The 19,671-nt window shown below is 34.1% G+C and overlaps 1 protein-coding gene across 2 annotated transcripts in view; it reads right to left on the bottom strand.

The window, feature by feature from the left end:
* Nucleotides 1-19,671, bottom strand: part of LOC110180521 (uncharacterized) — a 104,871-nt gene that overhangs the window by 60,523 nt on the left and 24,677 nt on the right. The window contains exon 4 of one of the 2 annotated variants that reach the window (XM_086835553.1): nt 7,813-7,920. The exons of the other annotated variant lie outside the window; for it this stretch is intronic. The gene's annotated coding sequence lies outside the window, so the exon portion shown is untranslated. The remainder of the gene's footprint in view (nt 1-7,812; nt 7,921-19,671) is intronic. 2 annotated transcript variants of the gene reach the window in all.

The following is a 19,671-nucleotide window of genomic DNA, read 5'->3' as shown; positions in this document are numbered from 1 at the left end:
CCCTAGAAAATATTTTCTTCTATATATCTCAGCTCAACCTTCCCCCCACCTTTGACCCTTTTGCAATTTCTGCAGAGGCGTTCATGCGTTGGAAAACCATACCCCCCTTTCCCAAAGGGTCGACTGGAAAGGGGAGTGAAGGCGAGGGGAGGTCGCCACTCAATGTAATGAAGGTCATTAGAAATGTACTTTGAGACGGCAAAAACAGAGGCAAAAAAGTGCGTAGCACAAAACAAGCAAAAATAAGAACCAAAAAACGCTCTCTCTTTCGCACGCATTTTCACTGCCTTTCGAATGCTTTTCCTTCACTTTTTCCTCCCTTGCCCCCCCTCTACCACGCTTTCCCTCCCCCCACCTTCCACGCTTTCCCTCCCAATTTTGTAGGCAGCTTTGGGTCATTAGGTGACGCCTGTCCATGGGCACAAAACGTAATTAGTCGACGACGACGACGACGATGACGATGACATCGAAACATGTAAAGTGGAGCGCTCCACTGACCCAACGATCCATGGTCCATGGAAATGCCACGCCCCCCCTCCCCCGCCTTTCTCATTGATGGCAGAGCAAAAAAAAAAGTTGGTAATTAGGATGTTTGTGCTGCTGACAGACAACGCCATTGGAAGGAAAGGGGAAGAAGAGCTGCTGGGTCACAGGATCTCTCTCTGGGAATCTCTCTAGCTCTGGGATACTCTCAAGGGTTAAGGGTTAAGAGTGGGGGGGGAGGCATTTGTAAATTAAGTTGACATCTTAAGTTGAACTTGTTTAATTAGATTTTATCATTATAATCAAGTCAACAGTGGCAACTCGACACGACTCTTCGTTGTTTGCCCTTTTGTGCCCCGTGTCCTTGAAACTGCTTTCCAGTTTTCTCTTTCTCTCTTTCTCTACAATCCAATTCCCTTATTTTACTCCCCGTTTCCCCCCTTTTTCCTTTAAGAGTTTCAGGTGGAAAAGGCGAGTGTCGTTTTTTGTTTAATTAGAATTTTGCATTCGTGTAGGCAAGTATTTTTAAGCACTTGTCTCCTGCTACAAGGTAATTTTATTTGATTTTCCATCTTTTTCCCCTGGGTAAAATCCTTTTCCTCTTTTTCCCTGCTTTTCGTTTAAAGCCAATCAATTTCTGAATGCAACATTGTGACTTGAGCAGCATTTGCTGTGTTGCATTTGCAACAGTAAATCGCATTGATTGAGACTCCCTTTTGGCATCAAAGTGTTAACAATAAAACCGAAGCTGCTTCAATCCGACACAAATATATATACATATATAGGATGTGAAAGGATAAGTTAAGGGAATTTTCCCTTCAATGGCTAAAATGGGGTGTAGGGTAAAATTCAACAAGAGCCAAGGATGAATGCTAAAAGGAATCCTTTTCCAATTTCGCTGATGAAATGACAAAACCGATCAGCACATATGTATTCTATGTGTGTGTGTGTGAGTACACATTTCCCCAAACACACACATACAAAGACACATTGTGTGTGTGCGCTCAGTGGTGCTAAATAATTAATCAGAAATGAATAAATCAGAGTTTGAATACTTGACCCAAACCACTCAAGAACAATAACGCATAGAGCATTTGATGTATAATTTAAACCAAATGATTGACAATGTCTTTAAAGCACATTTTAAGTAGTACAAGAACTTTGAGAGGGGGTTGGTGGCATTTAATTAGCGAAACATATGCATATTTATGGGAAATGCATTTTAAATTAGTTCAGGATTTTGTCTTGTCTTTTTCTTTTTGAAGGTAATCGAAACCTTTAATATCAATTTAGTCAGATAAATATCAAGGAATCATTATGATATAAAACAAGTTGCAGTTCCTAATTTAGTTCCTATTTTAGTTCCTAGTTTAGTCTTATTTATATTCTAATTTTTATACCTTTTCAGGGTTTCTAAAATTAGTCACAAACTTAAAACTGGGTGAAATAATCATTTCCGACCCTATAAATCATATATATTCTTGATCAGCATTAAAAGACCAATCGATCTAGCCATGTTTGGTAAAAAATAATTTTTTTGAAAATTTTCGAAATTTTATAAGGGGTTACATCGTTAAAATTAAAAAAAAAAAATATATATAAAAAATGTCAATTTTTTTAAATTTTAAATGGAGTATGCAGACTTTTTAACGCCTTAAAAACTAACATAGAATAGTTTTCCGAATTGAAATTAATTCTCTTTTGGCTTAGTTATGCGATTTTTAAATATTGATTTGTCGACAAAATTTGCATATAAAAATGTAGTAAATATCGATTAAAAATGGTATTGCACCTTCAGTCAAAAGTCTAAAAGAAAGTGAAGGAGTAATTTCCGACCATATAAATAAAATATATTATTGATCAGCAATAACAGACGAATCTTTCTAGGTATCTCTGAAAGAAAAATAAAATTTTCAAAAATTTTCCTTTTTTTTTTCAAAAAAGAAAGGGATTACATAGTTAAAATTTCGTAAAAATTTTGATTTTTTTTAGTTTGAAAACTGAGTATACAGATTTATTGACCTAATAAAAACTAACAAAGAACCGTTTTCCAAATTAAAATAAAGACATTTTTGGCTAAGTTATGATCAAATTTCTGCAAGGGTATATAAAATTCTGCTTCACAAGGTTAGCTTTGTGTCTAGTTCTATAATATCCATCTTCTATCTTTTTTTTCACTGCATAATAATTTGGTAATAATAATATTCAAAAGAGTTGTCAAAACCCCTTCTAAACTAATTAAAATTCAAATACCTTTATTGATATATTCAAAATACTTCTCTAAAACCTTTCTAAGCTCTTTAAAAATCAATTACCCTTATTGATATGTTCATATTTTAGAGGCATTTCCGGTTTTTATGATTTTATTATTATATTTATATGTTATATTAATATTATCATTTATATTATTTCAAGTATATAAACCCTCTAAGTTTTCCTCGCAGTGTAGACAATCCTCAGCATCCTGATGCGCTTCAATTACTCAAGCAGTCAATGCCACACGGCAACTAAGGGGAACATTGAACGCTGAAGTGCCAACGTCGACGGCAACTTGTGTACTTATTTTTAAACGTATTAAGGAAGCATTGCACTAAGGACTCGCCGCCGCCGTCAGCAACAAACAAAAGCAATAAAAAATATAAGAATATAAAACACCCATTAAAAAAACAACAACCAGCAACCGGAATAAAGAGTTGCAGTTGTGCGAACTGAGTTGCAATTGCAGTTTTGCATTGAATAAATGATGCACGTGCAAACGGGGGAGAAAAATAGGGTTGAAAAGATGGCCAAGACGAGGGAGCTTTTCATGTCTGGTATCGACATTTCATTCTGTCTGGTATTTTAGTGCTGTTTTTCCTTGTGGCTTTCCCCAAAATGCTTTTGCTTTTGCACGTAAATCGGACAAAATGGCATCTCGTTATCGGTCATAAATTATTAATCGCCTAATGTGACATGTTTTGAAGTTTTGGTTAGCACAGCTTAAGGAATAATTTATTAGTGTTTGTGTGTGATTTATAAGAAAAGGGTAAATGCAAAGAGATTTAGAGATTCAATTGAAAATAAACAATAAGGAGAGAGAGATATATATAAATGTTTTCCTTGAAATTAAATGCATTTAGTGTGGAGAAGGGAGTGAGTTCTCTTTAGGTTTTCTAAGAAGTTGGCCACTCTCCAAAGGCCCAGCTTATTAGCCAAAGGACACTACATCCCCTCTTTTTCAAACTCTTTTCTTTTCGGCCATAAATTATGCAACATTTCGCGGCACAAAAGTGTCAAAGCTTAAAATTCTTTGCTGGCCAAAAAAGAGAGAGAGCAGTTAAGGCTCTGAAAGATATATATATATACATATATACAAGCCTTTCCCCCTTACTGACTTAACACTTTGCAGTTCAAGTTTTTGTTTCCTTTCGCACTTATTTTATTTTTTTATTTTTAACTTTTTGACAGTCATAAATTTGCGTCCAGCATGAATTCGACAGGGAACTAAAAGCGTAAGAGAGGAAAATGTCCCCCATTTTCCACCCATCAGCCTGCTTTAAACTTTGTTCCTTTTTGTTGTTGTTAGCGAGGTGACACAGAGCGGGGAAAAGGCTAAAAGAAAGGAATTCTGGGCATGTGGTGTTTTTTTGGCCAAACTTAATGCTGGAAATCCGTTAAAACGGAATGAAAACTTCCACCCGTTCCAACTGCAGTTGCATTTCCACTTTTCACTTGGAACTAAGCAAGTTCCTATTCAACTTTTTGGCCAAGTCCGAGTACGATCTTGTACTTTTTGCTTATTTGTTTGCATTGTTTTGTTTTGTTTTGTTTGTTTTATTCGCATTTTGTGTAGTCAAAACAAACGAAAAGTTTCCACTTGAAATTTCACTATTTCTAGTGGCAAGTGGAAACAAAATATTTTTGTTTCAACTTATAGATAGTTTTTTTTGGGGGGGGGGGGAGTTTGAGTTTTCACCAAAAGAAAGTAAATGTTGTCAGAGAATTAGAATATCAACAAAACTATTAGCATTTATAAATCAACTTTTGAAAAGTATTTTGTATATTTGTTTATAAAATAAGGTATACATAAAGTGTTTTAAATTTAAAGCTTATAGAAAATGTAATTAGAACGATATTTTATTTATTTGCTGGACTTGATGGGTTCCAACTTTTTCTACTTTGACTCATGGTCAGATAATTTTTATAGAACAAAGGGGATATTAGAAAAACTATTATATTAACTCACTTTTTAAATATTTAATACCCATATTGTACTTTCTTTTTCAATCTTACAGAAAATGTAACGTAAATTGCTTATAAAATCCTCTATTTTTGTTTATATTTCCCACTTTATAATCAAGTTTAGATAACATTTTACTTTCTGGCTTGACTTGTTAGAAAACCCATCAATTAACTGGCTTTTCCCTAGCTTTTCCACAGCTTTAACTTGGATTTTTTCTACTAAAACTCGGTGTATTTTTTGTTGTCTGTCTGATTTTCCTTTAGGATACTTGTAAAAAGGGACAAAAACAGGCTTTCTTGTCTCGTCAAAGCCACAAAACAGAACCAAACTCAAACCTAAACCGAACCGAACCCATCAAGACAATTTTTAATGACGCCACAAACAGACGGAACAAGTACAGAGGTCCCCTGCCTGGAAAACTCCATTTTCCCCCTGCTGTCTGTTCTTCCCCGCTTTTCCCCCCATTTTCCCCTTCCCAATGTTGATGCTGCTGTTGTGTTGATGATGAATACAACCGCCTGCCTGGGCTTTCTGTACCTTTGGCAACATTTTCTGGAAACGAAACAAATGCAAATTGCTGTCATTGAGGGATATCCTACCGATTGCCAAACCCGTGGGGGTTCACAGGATTCCAGAGAGGGGGAGGATACCCTTCCCTTCCCCTCTCGATTAATGCAGGCCAGGAAAAGCTAGGAAAAGCAGCTGCAGGAATACAACACCACAACAACAAGAGTAACAACGAAACGCATGATTTTTGCGGTGTTTTGTGTATATTAATGCGGCTGGCAAAGTAGCTTTTAATTAGCATGTTGTCTGCGGCCGCAATTAGCCCTGCCCCCCTTTTCCCTGATTAACCCCCCACGTCTCTGTCTCTACGCTTTTTGGGGGTTTTCAATGGCTTTTCGGTTGAGTGCCGTCAGGTTTTTCAGGTGTAAGCAGTCATAGTTTGAGTCAAGGGTCTTCTTCCCTTCTCAGCTTTTCTGATTAGCTCACTTTTCCGCTTTTCAGCAGACAGCGAGAGAGAGGGAGAGGCTTAAAGTGGCTTAGGCTACCGCCGAGTGACTGCAAAATAAGCTGCGATATGGATGCGGATACAAGGATATATAACATAGATACTTAGATACATGGATACCTAGATACATCTACATTTTTGGAACCTCAAACTTTTGTTGTGAGGATTAAGCCTTCTAAATGAGTATTTAATGCGATTTACTGGAGATGATTATTTCTAAAACAATTTAAAACTCTTTAAAAAAGTATTATTTTAGTCAAAAGATTAAAACAAAGTGAAGAAATCATTTCCGACCCTATAAATCATATATATTCTTGATCAGCATTAAAAGCCTAATCGATCTAGACATGTCCTGTATAAAAATATTTTTTTTTGAAAATTTTCAAAATTTTTTAGGGGTTTTATCGTCAAAAATTTATAAGAAAATTTAAATTTTTTTACAATTTATACTAAGTATGCAGATTTATTAATCTAATAAAAAATAGCATGGAACTTCTTTCCGATTTAAAATTAATGCATTTTTGTCTTAGTTATGATATTTTTAAAACTTTGATTTAACCTAAAAATTAACATATAAAATTTTAAATCGTTAAATACCTAGAATACACATGTTTTACATTTTCTTGGTATTATAAAAAGCCCAAAAAGTTAATAATTGTTAAACTATTTGCCATTAGAATCTTAATTAAAAAAGATTCGACAATAAATTTACCTTTTTATAAACTACTCAAGGGGTAACCTCATTAAAATTATCATAAATTTATAAATTTTTTATATCTTCAACGATTTAAGCTGGTATTTTAGTAAAATCCAACACAGAAAAGCTTTTTAATTTCAAGATTCATTCATTTTGGTCTTCGTTATGATCAATTAAACATGATCCTCTGGCTAAAAACTTGAACTTCTCAAAGTTAGCTTTATTTATTATTTTTATAAAGATTTTTTAAAGATTTAATTTCTTTACAGAACTAATTTTTAAATTAAGTTTGGTAGCCATACATTAATTTACTGATATTTTAGTTATAAAATAATAGTATCTACTCCTGCAATAATTGTTAACTATTCTTTACAGTTCGATCTTTATAAAATTATCACCTTCAAGGATTTTTATGGTCATTGATTTTGCCATAACTATAACTCTATAACTCTATAACTCTATAACTCTATAACTCTATAACTCTATAAATCTATAACTATGTATATATATATATATATTTTTTTATGTATATATTTTCCCCCTTTACCAATTCTCACTAGTTTTTCTTCTCCCCTTTTTTTGTATTAATGGAGTTTTGAGGTTCCACGCTAATTAGATGGCACGCAGGCGCATGACACAAAATGCTGCTGTGGAAAATGTTTGAGGAAAATGACGGGGGGCGGGAGAAGGGGAAAAACTTGTGGAGAGTGCTGGCTGCAATTGTGGCTATGATTATTAGGCATAAAGTGTTGAGGTTGCTGCTGCTGTTGCTACTATTGCTTTTGTTTTTGTTTTTGTTGACTTGGCCCAGGCCTAAGTAACACGATTTTTTCTTCATTATTATTTCTTGGCACGCGATCTGACAAGTTAGACGACTTGTTGTTAGTGCTGCTATTACACTGAGGGAAAAACTATATACATTTTAGTACTTTTACTATATTTTCTAAGAATTTCTAAAAGAAATTTTGATATAATATTACCGTGTCTCAAATATTTAACTAGTTCTTTAAGAAAACTTTAGTTTAAACCTGATTTCTTAGGGTTTTCTCTTTAACTTCTTTCTTTGAACTCTATTTAGTTTTAAACTCAACTCTTTTCTTTATGTTTTCTTAAGTCTTGTTGTAAAATATTCTTCCCTGTGTAGCCTTTAGCCTTTAGTTTGCTTTTATTTTCGCTGGACTTTGAGCTAGTCAAGCAAGCTGTCGCCATTGCCTTTGGTTGTCGTGTTATGCGATTTACATCGGGTGTTGGCTTTGGTACTTTTGTTGCTTTGGCTGTTTTTCCCGGGAGAGCTTTCCACTCCCGCCTCCACACCCAGTCTCCCCTCCCCCCTTTACCACTCTCTTGAGGCACAACAATGTGTATATATAGATTTAGAAATTATAGTTGATGGCTTACTTGCAATTAGCGGTGACTACAACGACTGGCTGTTGACTATTGGTCGATGTCGCTCTGCTGCTGCTGCTTGATATGACGCCGATTATACTGTCGATTGTCCCTAACGATCTGTAAAAAAACAAAAAACAAACAAAATGGATGAAACAAACATTTATTTGCCGGCTGTGCCCAATTATCGTTCATTAATCCAACATTCAAACGTTCGTGAAAAGGTCGCTATCAATCGGAATTGATGAATCAATGTCGGACAGCTCGTTTAATGCTCATTTATCGATCATTCACACATGAATTCATGATATTAACCAGTAGCCAGGCCATCTATAGAGACCTTTTTTCACTTTAAACTCAGTTATTATCCAAACCAAAACCTATAGAAATGTAATGAGTAAATTTCCCAAGAACTATAATATATAATTAGATAAGTAAGATGATTCAGACCCTTGATAAGTATTGTTTAAACTTGGTTAGTATTGTTTAAACTTTTATATATTAATAACTTCCCATCCGAAGCTAATCAGCAGTTTTTTCTATCTAACAAAAAATTCCTCAGTTGTCGCTTTTTTATAAACAAGTTTGCTTAAAAATAAATATGTGTAATCAAGATACAACGCAAATCATATAATTAATATGCTACCTGTTTTATTCATGAATAAATTAAATAGTTAAAAAATATATTATGACTTGTAATGTATGCTTGAACTAATCTTTGTGTCCTTATCAATAAATTTTGTATTTTTGATAAACTTACTTTGGTCATTCATGAGGTTCTTATAGACGAAAAACCTTCGACAGACTAACCTAATCACAATTTATCGCCTTGGGGTATTCCATTGAATTAGTTCCTGATAATTACCCCACCAAAAAAAAAAACGTATAATCAAAAATCAATGGAAACACACCTGAACTGAAACCTACCTTGTTGAGGTTTCTAAATTCCAAATACTTATCAGCAAATAGAAATAAGATAAGCCTCTAGCAATAAGCTAATTTCCTTATCATGTTGCTTAGGATTTTTCCACGACCATTACGCAGATACATATCTCACACCAAAAAATAATAATAATAATAATAATGATAATTATAATGCAAACACAGACAACTAACCTGAGAATCAGTGGCACTTTCTCACGATTAACCCAACATTGCGGCCTTGTCTAAAACCATAATCTTATCGCTGGCTATCAGTTATCAGTATCTATATCCGATGTAATCTTATCAACAGACTTCTAGACTGTGTCTAGATTCACCAAATTAAGGTATAAACCACTTTCAGGTGGAAAAATCATAAAGCCGCAAAAGAAAAATAAATAAATATGAGAATGGAAATGGGAGTAAAAAATCAAAAAAATCTCAAGCGCATAAATAATATATACTTATATATACATATAAGAGGCTGGAAGAAGGTAAAGAGTGTGTGTGTGTGTGTGCAGACATTACATTTTCTGCTCCAAATACGCTTTTCACAATTTTCACACAAACATACACGCGAGAGTCTAGGGAGAAGACTTTTCATTTTACTTTTGCCATACGCGTCGTATGCGCAATGTTTGCTAACCAACATTCATATATATAAGTACATGTACATGTACACACTCGGCCATATGCATATGGCTCTGTGTGTAAGTTTGGCCCAGTGAGCGAGTGAGTCAGTCAGTCAGTCAGTCAGTCAGCCAAGTGAGCCACGGGCGGCATCGTCGTTGAGTTTGTTGTTTATTATGTTTAAAAAAATAAATAAATAAAATAAAAAAGTGAAAATAGCATTTTCCCCATTTTTTTTCTTCTGCTTTTGTTTTTTATTTTTCTGCTTCTAGCATGGCCATATACTGCTGCCGTTGTTTATATTCCTTTTTTTTTTGTATTTCTAATGCAGCTGAAAATTAATTCAAAATTGCATGGCAAAATGTGGGCGGTCGCCATGGGTTAAGGATGTGCTTTCACAGTTGGGCAGCGTTTGTGCGTTAAGGGAAATACACGAATTGAAGTGACATAAATGTAAATTAAATAAATAAGAGAATAGTTATCCAAGTAGTGGCTATGATCAGTAATTAACTAATTAGTTAATATTTACAATCAGTAAGTAACTATGATCAGTAAGTTTCTATTACCAGTAAGTATCTATGATCAGTAAGTATTTATGACCAGTAACTATGTATGTTTGATCAGTTAAATAATAGTAGCTATGATCAGTAATTAGTTATGAGCAGTAAGTAACTACGATCAGTAAGTATCAATGAACATTGAGTAACTCTGCCCAATAATTAACAATGATCAGTAAGTATCTATGATCAGTTAGTATGTATGTATGATCAGTTACTAACTTTGAACTCTAATAAACAATGACTTGCAACTTTTGTAACACAACACATTTCTGAGACTTGGACGGCAGCAGTCACTTCGTTCCGGGGATGTGAGAACCAGTTGGGAATCATATGCACAGATGCGTGAGATTTGTTTTGGAACAAATTTAAGAGCAAGTTATTTGAATGAAACTATAGAGTTATTCTTCTATATAATTTTACTAGAATATAAGTCGAAGCATGGCGAATCGGTGAACTATATATATATGTACATATATATAGCCATTATATATTAATGTAGAATTTTGTGTAAAATTTTATGAAAATCGGACTACCATATCGCAATAATTTAAGGATTTTTTATATTATATAAACCCATTCAGGATATTCTTATTTTAGTCAGCAGCTTCAAACGGAGTGAAATAGTCATTTCCGACCCTATAAATCATATATATTCTTGATCAGCATCAACAGCCGAGTCAATCTAGCTATCTCAGGCCAAAAAATAATATTTAAAATTTTTTCGAAATTTTTTAAGGGGTAAATTCGTAAAAATGGTCAAGAAAAAATTTGGTCAAAATTGGAATTTTTTTAAATTGTAAATTGAGTATGCAGATTATTTAATCTACTAAAAACTAACATCGGACAGCTTTCCGAATTAAAATTAGGTAATTTTTGACTAAGTTATGCAATTTTTAAACTTTGATTTGGTAAATAAAATATACCATATAAAAATATTGATTTCAAGAATCTAGCAGAGGGTTTTATCAATTTTAATCAGTGAGGGACTCATTTCCGACCCTATAAATCATATATATTCTTGATCAGCATCAAAAACCGGGTCGATCTAGCCATCTCCGGCAGAAAACAAACATTTTTAATTTTTTCATATTTTTTTAAGGTGTTTGATCGTTAAAATTGTCAAACAAAAATAGGTAAAAATTTCAATATTTTTATATTTAAAACTGAGTATGCAGATTTGATAAGCTAGTAAAAACTAGCATAGGACAGCTTTCCGAATGAAAATTAGTGCATTTTTGGCTTTGTTATTAGTTTTTTAAATTTTTAATTTGTTGAACAAATTGTCATAGAAAAATCTCGATAAATAACGATTAAAAAAATGCGAATATTTTAAGCTTAGTTATGATCAATTTCCGATGCGAATCTATAATTTAATTGCAAACTGCAAGGGTACATAAGCTACGGCTTTCCGAAGTTAATTTCCTTTCCGTTTATTTTTGTTATTTTCCTTTCAAAAGTTTCAAAAATTTTGAACTTAAATTCTACTTTTCCCCTTTAGAATATTATATTCATTTATTGATTAATGCTATTTATTGTTATTTACTTTTCTTATTTTCCTTTCTTTTGATTATAAATTAAATTTCAATCATACTTTCTTTTTCCCCCCACTAACCTCTTATATACTTTTCCCACATTTAAGTTCTTTTGCGTATTTGCCCATCAATTTCCACTCGATTTTCATATTCTGCACATACACCACCCACACCACACACTACACTATACCACACTATACCACTCCACTCGGCACACACAACACACACCACTCGGTTCCATTCCATTTCATTCGCTGATTCCCGTCATTTCATTCCATTTTCGTGCAATTGAACTCATTATCGTTTGATGGTGCCATTGTTATACAACATTTGGTGTCCATATCATGGCACATCTTCCCCCCATCTACACCCATCATCCCTCCCCTCCAGGGCATCCCTCTCCCTCTCCCTCTCCCCCTCCCACTCTTTTTTGAAAATTGCGTTTGAAAAACGAAAGTTTTGCGTTAATTTTCGAATGTTTATTAACGCGATTATCGAGCATTAAATGTTTCGTTGTTTTCGGGTTTTTGCGGCTGGCATTTGGAATTTGTTTTTTTGTATTTTTTTGTATTTTTAGTGCTGTCGATTATTTGGAAAACTGTTGAAAGCGATGACATCTAATCAATTTGCAACGCCCAGCTCCCGAAACCCGAGCTCCCTCTCCGCCCGCACACATGGTTCGATGCATTTTGCCTCGGCTGCAGTTTTAATTAAGTGTTTAATTAATGATGAGGCACTCGAAATGTGGAAAAACAGGGGGTGTGAGGAGGAGGAGAAGGAGGAGATGATAGTGATGGCGGCGCAATTGAAACAGCAATTGCTGCCATCAAAAGAGGCAAATGACATCGGGGTTTTAGTGGAGGGAAAGGGAAGGGAGTAGGGAAAATGATATGAATTTTGGGCTTTAATTACAAGAAAATGAGCTGAAAAGCAGGGAGAACCTAAAATGGGATTATACCAAATGTTTATTTGTCATTTGGAAAATGGTTCCCCTTCTTATAATTGATTTAAAAGGAAAGAAATCAAGGTAGAATATAAATATATATATTTATATAACCCTTCTTTTTATTAAGTTATTAGTCATTTGGAAAATGGAATTTTTCGGGGAGCTTCTTCTTATAATTGATTTAAAAGGAAAGAAAGCAAACCATAATCAAGAAAAACTTATTATTGGGAATATAATATAATTATATATACAGAAATATAGAAATACTTGTTTTTTATTCAGTATTTAATATATTTATATACCCCTTTAAGATATAAATACCTGATTCTCATTGAGTATTTAATATAATTATGTATAGATAAATAAATAAATATGTACTATTTTGTTATTGAGTATTTAATATAACTATATAAACATAATAATATAAATTCTTGATTGTTGTTAAGTATACAAAATTATATAAATATTTGTTTGTTATTGAATATTTAATATAATTAAGTACACACAAACATAGAAATACTTGTTTCTTATTTAGTATTTAATATAATTATATATAAATACAAATAAATACTTGATTGTGTCACATTTGACACTGTTTTAAATTGGTTTCCTAGTCTTTATATATTTATTATAGGTTTAATAATGCTTCCCTATTGTTTATTTACTCAGTTCATATATGTTATATCCCATAACCATCAAGTTGAATGATTCAGTGCTTAGTCTGATTAATATATATGGGCTTAACTGTAACAAAAAAACAAAACCCATATTAGCCCCTATATAATATGACCAATTTTGTTGTGTGTGTTTGCCTGAAACTCAATAAGTGAAGGCACTGAATCAGTTGATCCCTTCGTTGACTGCTGACTTTACTTATGCAATTACACACACCCAAATACACACACACACTGGCACACCACCCCTAAGGGTCAAAAGCAGTTTTCCGGGAGAGAGAGGGAAAAAAAAAAGAAAATGAAATAAAACGCAATCGCAGGCTGTTTATCTTTAGTCCTTCCGTTATGAGGGTCGAGAAGGATCTGGATCTGGCCTTGCCCTAGGGTCCGGTTCCCCCATTTTCCGCCCTCTCCTCTACGTGTGTGTGTTTCCCAAACATTTTCAAGCATTTTTCATTTGCATTTTCAATAATAATTCGTTGGCCTTGACTTCGGCACACAACAAAAAAAAAAAGGGGGGCGAAAATATATACATGATATATAAACGTATATATGGTATACATGTGAAAGAAAAAGGGCCTGATTTTTCTCTTGTTGTTTGTCCCTCATTGCCAAACATTTATTTATTATGGCCTTCGTAATCGTTTACGGCAGCAGCAGTAGCAGTAGCACAAAGGCAAAGAAATTATTCAATAGTGCAAATTTTCGGTAGAGCAAAAAAAATAAAAATAAATAAAAAGGAAAAGCGAGTGGGCGAGTGATGGTGGGCGTGTCCATGCAAATGAAAAAGGGAATTGTTATAAATTGTCTCGAACACAGCACACAAAAAAAGGTTCAGCAAATTCCCATTCCCAGTTTTTTTCTCCCCCTCGTGACACAACAAAGTATCCCTGAGATACTTTGTGTATCTTGTCCTGCTGAACGTGTAAGCGATTTGCTAGCTTAGCTAGGAATAATGGCAAATGATGTAAATGTTATGGCAAAGAGTCAAATTTATGATAATGCATCGGGTTTTCTACATTTTTAGCTTTTCTTAATACAAAACATAGTAGAGATTTTCCCCAGCTTAATTGGCTAGAAATTAGAACGGTTCCAGTGAGTTTTCCTCGTCAATCAGTTTCAGGTTTTTCCTCTATGTTTAGTTTAGGGAGCCGCACAAAGAACCAGTTTCCCCGCCTCCCATTCCAAAGTAGAAGCGGAAACCCAACCTGATGGATGCCAATAATAACTGGGAGGGAAACCAGTTTCTTCAATACGACGGGGGAGAGTGGGCGTGGTTCAAAACAAATGACCAACCAAAGAGGCAGCGATTTCCAAGGCGATTTATCAAACAGAAGGCGCATTCACAAATCCCCCAACAAATTTCAAACTGAAGGATATACACAAATGAATCTTTTTTTGGGGGGGACAATCTATAAAATCCCCCAGTAACAATTCGAAATCCCAGTCGTTGACAAAAAAGTGTCCAAAATGCAAATTATTCATAAGCAGAAGCAAATAAACAGCTTGCTTTTTGAGCCAAAATTAATGTTAAAAGCGTGTGTCTAGGATTGGGCTTTTGGGCCGGTTCTTTTTTCCCCCCAGCATCTGTTGACCAAAAATTGGAGACCAGACCAGAGACCCCAGACAGACCCAGATTTTGAAACTGAAACTCAGTTCTGGTCCCATTTTCCCTGTCCTCCACTTTGACGCCTGTGGCTTAACCCCTTGCCGCCCGCTGTCCTCTCGATTGATAAGCCGCTTAACCATTTGTGCTCCACAAATATGTTTAAGGCGGATTGAGAGGTGGCCACTGTGGCATAGATACATATAGATATATATATGTTTATCTATATATATAAACCCAAATTCTCATACATTTAATGTGCAGAGAAATGCGTTCTGGAAGAGGTCAAAAAGCGGAATCAAAATGACAGCATAAAGGTGCGTTTTTTGTCATTATTTGTATACGTCTTTTGAAGACTATTGAATTTTAAATGCTTTACACATTTAACTAGAAAAACTCAGCAGTATTTTAAAGTCTTCTTTTCAGGATTTTTAGCTTGATTAATCTTTGTATATACTTTAAATAACAAAAACTTTATTTTATGTCTTGGGTAGATTTTCTTATAACTAAGCTTAGAAAATCTAGTATTTTTAAGATGATCATACAAATGAAAATATTTTATAAGCATGAAACCTTAATAAAATCTTTTTAAATATAAAACTGTATTGTTTTTTATCACAGAAAATTAGTAATTTAATTTAATTAAAATTTTCATTTATCTATTTATTTAATTAAAATTAATACGCGGTAAAATCTATTTATATAAAAAAAAAAATCTCAGCAAATTAATAATTGCAATATTTGCATTTACCCCTCTAAAATCTTTTAAACCATCAAAATATATTTATTTTTCATACACAATTCAAGTACAAAATTTAGTATTTTCAAGATTTTCATATAAAAAAATATTTCAAAAGCAGAATAACCATTATTCTTTAAAAATATCCAAATATATTTATTTTTCTCACAAAGTTTAACCCAGAAAATTTTTAATACATTTTTCTTCAAGATTTTTTTGCATTGAAATATTTAAAATCTTTTAAAATATTAAAATAAATTTATTTTTCTCACAAAGTTGAAATCAGAAAATAAGTAATTTCAAGATTTTTATACAAGTAAATAATTATATAAAAATATTTCCCCAACAGGAAAACACCTTTAAAATCTATCAAATATATCCAAATATATTTGATTGTTTTGTTTTTAATATTTCCTTTTTTCCCCACTAACAGACCAAGATCGCTTTTCCCTCGTTCAAGTTTTCCATATTTTTTTGGCTGGCCTCCAAGTGGAAATTGCAACCTCCAGTGAAAATTGCATTTGCGGCGACCTATCTGCAATATTTCCTTCCCCCTTCCCCCTTCCCCTTTTGTGGCAAGACCCAAAAAATAAGAGAAGAAAAAATTAAAGGTGGGAGAGCGAGCTTGTCGCTTTTGACATTTCAGCGTTTACCGTTTTTGGCCCCAGGAGGAGTTCCCTGAAAAAAAAAAACAACAAAACAACAACTAAAACTTGGAGCGGCCTCAAAAAACGTGCAGTACACAAAAAAAAAAAAATTCCCAAAAATACAAAAAGGGGGCGGGATCAAAAGGGGGGGAGAGGGGATAGATCGAGGAGTGCCAAAGTTGTTTTGGTTGGGCAATAAATCTGCCATCTTTGTCTTGCAGCAGCTGTGCAAGCCAAGGATATAAAAAGGGGATTTCCCCCCTTCTTTTGGGGGTTCGCCTGTTGCGGTTTTGAGCTCTCTATTTACATTTTCTGCATCGACCGCAAATTAAACGATTTTTGTTGGCCATAGAAACCTCTCAAAATATATAGATATATAAATATATATAAAAACCCCTGTCGTGCCAGTCTGATATTTTATTTTTTGCATACAACAAAAAAAAAGTAAAAGTTTCTCGATATTGTTTTTGGGCTCGCTCTATATAGCTTCGCTGTCTGAGATGAAGATGAAAATTGAAAATGAAAATGATGTTGCCTTGTGCAACTCCCACCACCCCAACAATGAACAGCGAGATGCTATGGATCAGATAAAAACGAAATGAAAAGAAGCGAAATGAAACCAAGTCATCGCTTTCGTGCCACAAAAATTAGAGCCTCCAAGATGAATTTCCACATCCAAAAATATAGATAATATATAGCGGCGTCGTATAAATTATAACAAATAAGTAAAAGTAAAAGGCCGCGACAAGCAAGAGTTGCAACGACTATCAGATACCCAGCACTTGATGTTTTACGTCACTCATACCCTGTGTTTATTTACACTGATAAGTGGGAAACCCAATTAATTAAATGATAAGACATTACAGGTTGCAGCTAGGAAAGAAAGATAAAGCTGACATACATTTATTTATAGGAAAGAACTTGAACAATTAAGAAATCACATGTTTTTTTTCAAAGACTTTAAAACAGCTTACAGCTTTACTTGAAAAACCAATTTAAACCCACTTTAAGATGCATTTTCTTGCATTTAATCACACCGATCAAATGCTTTAAACTGCATAATAAACTTATATACCTGCTATATAGCTATATATCTACCTGATGTTTATACGATTTCAAATATATTACCATATTTTCGGTTGGGGGAACAAAAAATGAAATTGGTTTATGGGTCGCTGACCATTGGCCCCCGGGCCATCTGATATATGTGTTTATGCATACATATATGTGGCAATTAAGCGGGGCAAATAAACCAAACTCATTTTGGGCTCAGCTTAGGCCGCACTCTTGACTTGGCCAAATAACACACACACACATTCGGTTTATGTTGGCCAGATTTGCACATATGTATCATGAATATATATATCGGTTGGTTGACTCTCAGGTCAGGGCTGTCTAATTGAGCAATTGTCGCTGCGTTTGGAAAATTGCGAGACAAATGAAGGGAAAACGTGTTATGAAAATGATTGTCAAATAATAGGAATGAAAGGGTATAGATTGTGATTGAAAGAATTGTAAAATAATAGGAATGAAAGGGTAAAGATTGTGATTGAAAGGGTCAGAGGATCGTCTTGACTTTCAACTCAATTCAACTTGAAGATCAGATTGTTAGGCTATTGAAAGGGTACAGCTTTTAAACTCCTTGACACTTGATGCTTGATATCCTTGAAGTTCAGCTGAGATCATTTTGAAGATCAATTTGATTATCAAACCACTGAAATGGGTTTAGTTTTTGATTGAAAGGATTAAAGGTACTTAAACTCCTTGACACTTGATCCCTGATCCTTAATATCCCTGAATCTTAGCTCAGGTTGAAGATCATTTTGATTACCAAAACATTGAACTGTGATCTCCTTGAGTCTCTGCTAAGCTTAGCTTAAAAATCAGGCTCTTCACATAAAGAAAACCCAACAAAAGTAACTAAAGATTCAAGTAAAGTGATCACAGACCTTAAAACTAACAAAAAACCAAACAATTAACCAAGATATATGATCAAATGACCCTTCTTTCTTGATTTATATTATTTCAAATCATCTCCTTAGCTGATTTATATTATTTCAAATCATCTCTTTAACCGATTTATATTATTTCTTAGCAGATAAAAATATCAACTAAAATATAAACCCATGATCTTCTCCATCTCCCAACCATAGATCGCGTTGGAATAAGGTTTTTTTTCTTTCAGTAAGTTACAATGCCATTCCCCTCAACAAACAACCCATTGAACCATCTTATGGATTCTCCTCCCATTACCCAGTTGATCGTTGTTGTTTTGGGGCTCCTCTTCAACCAACTACGATTGCATAAGACCCAAGGCAAAATTGTGACTATGACACGACACTTTTATCGATAAACCCCAAGAGTTACCTCTGCCACTGGGAAACCTCTTCGAGAGAGGGGGGAAGAGAGAGGGAAATCTACATCCACCCGCAGCAGTTTCACTCGGAAAATCATGAAACTTTATAACCGCGTCCATCGATGGCTATGCAATTTTCACCCGAGACGAAAATGCGGTGAACAAACTTACATGGGTGAGGCGGGGTAAAGGGGGAAAGGAGAGGTTTTTTTCCCGAGGGGGGGTGTGGAAATAAGAGGGGGCACCGCTTCATTTCGAAGAAGCAACAAACGAGCCAAAAGAAGCAAGCACAAAGAGCGCTTCAAACGGTTGAGCTTCATTGCACAAAAGGCCGTAGCCTCCGTTTTTCCCCCCACAACTCAACGCTACTCCCCCCCCCCACTCCTTTGGCTTTTCCTCTACCGCCTCATTTTCCTCTGCTGACTTCTCTTTCCTCCCTCGTCTGGCTTCAACTTTGGTTGCAGTGTAATAACTCCTCTGCAAAGGTCCCCTTCTTCTGCTCAACTCCCTCCCTTTCGCGCTGTTTGTAACTCCGCGCCTTGTCAATATAATCTGCTGTCGCGTTTTACAATACTCTTTGTAATTATTGGGGTATTATAGGTTCAGGATATTTTCTAGATATATATACAGATTTTTTAAACTATAATACTTAGTAGAAAACTTCCTATAATCCCTTATATTACCTTAAAACAAGTTAGAGGACTTTATAGATTAGTTTAGGAAGAGTATTCAATTAATCAATCTACATTTATCTATAAATCTACCAATCTATCTATCTATATACACACTTAGGAATTTTTCTAGATATATATTAGTATATTTTGATATATATTTAAGCTTCTATAAACCATAAAAATACTGAAGTAATTCCCCATAATTTCCTTAATTACCTAAGCAAACTGAAAGACTTAAAAGATTTATTTAGAATAGTTTTCAATGTGTTGTATATATATCTATTTATCTATTACACTTTTTAGAAATTTTCAAGATATATATTAGTATCTTTTGATATATATTTAAGCTTCTATAAACCATTCAAATACAGAAATAATTCCTTATAATTTTTTTAATTATTTAATTACCAAACTGAAAGACTTTAAAGGTTTATTTAGGAGAAGTTCTCAACGGAGCTATCGGCATGTTTCTATATATCTATCTATGTATCTATTTAACTTTGTGGAAATTTTCTAGATATATATTAATATCCTTTAATATTTTAGCTCCTTTTAGCTTCTATAAACCATACAAATAAGGAAATAA

The sequence above is a fragment of the Drosophila serrata genome, unplaced genomic scaffold, assembly GCF_035046125.1.
Source record: "Drosophila serrata isolate PLE 108 unplaced genomic scaffold, ASM3504612v1 contig_276, whole genome shotgun sequence".
In the NCBI taxonomy this organism is placed as follows: domain Eukaryota; kingdom Metazoa; phylum Arthropoda; class Insecta; order Diptera; family Drosophilidae; genus Drosophila; species Drosophila serrata.
The sequence above is the reverse complement of the archived record's forward strand: the minus strand, read 5'-3'. Positions and strand labels throughout refer to the sequence as shown.